Raw genomic sequence first — 471 nt, forward strand, 5'->3', positions numbered from 1 at the left:
AGTGCAAGCTATTGGAAGGTTTTCCGTGGAAAATTTCAGAGGTGGTAGATATAATTTAATTTACAAGTGTGTGGTGAATGGTCTTTTCAGTCCCATGTAAGCTTTGACCCCAAAGTTCCGTCATATGCATCGGACGCTACCGCCATCATATAAGCTCTTATCTTTTGCTACCGCCATCCTATAAGCTCATCTTTTGCTACCGCCATCCTATAAGCTCATCTTTTGCTACCGCCATCCTATAAGCTCATCTTTTGCTACCGCCATCCTATAAGCTCTTATCTTTTGAGGAATTCATCAAATTCCCTCTCCACAAAGTAGCATTATAACTACTAGATTGCTTTTTTGGCATAGCCATAATGACATAATAATCCTTATATAAGTATCTTTTCTTTTTGTCTCGTACCCACCTTATACATAACATGTTAAATTAACTCATACTTCAAAAAATAATTTCTCTCTTTTGGAGATGCA

Source organism: Cucurbita moschata, unplaced genomic scaffold (assembly GCF_002738365.1).
Source record: "Cucurbita moschata cultivar Rifu unplaced genomic scaffold, Cmos_1.0 Cmo_Scf00118, whole genome shotgun sequence".
Classification (NCBI taxonomy): domain Eukaryota; kingdom Viridiplantae; phylum Streptophyta; class Magnoliopsida; order Cucurbitales; family Cucurbitaceae; genus Cucurbita; species Cucurbita moschata.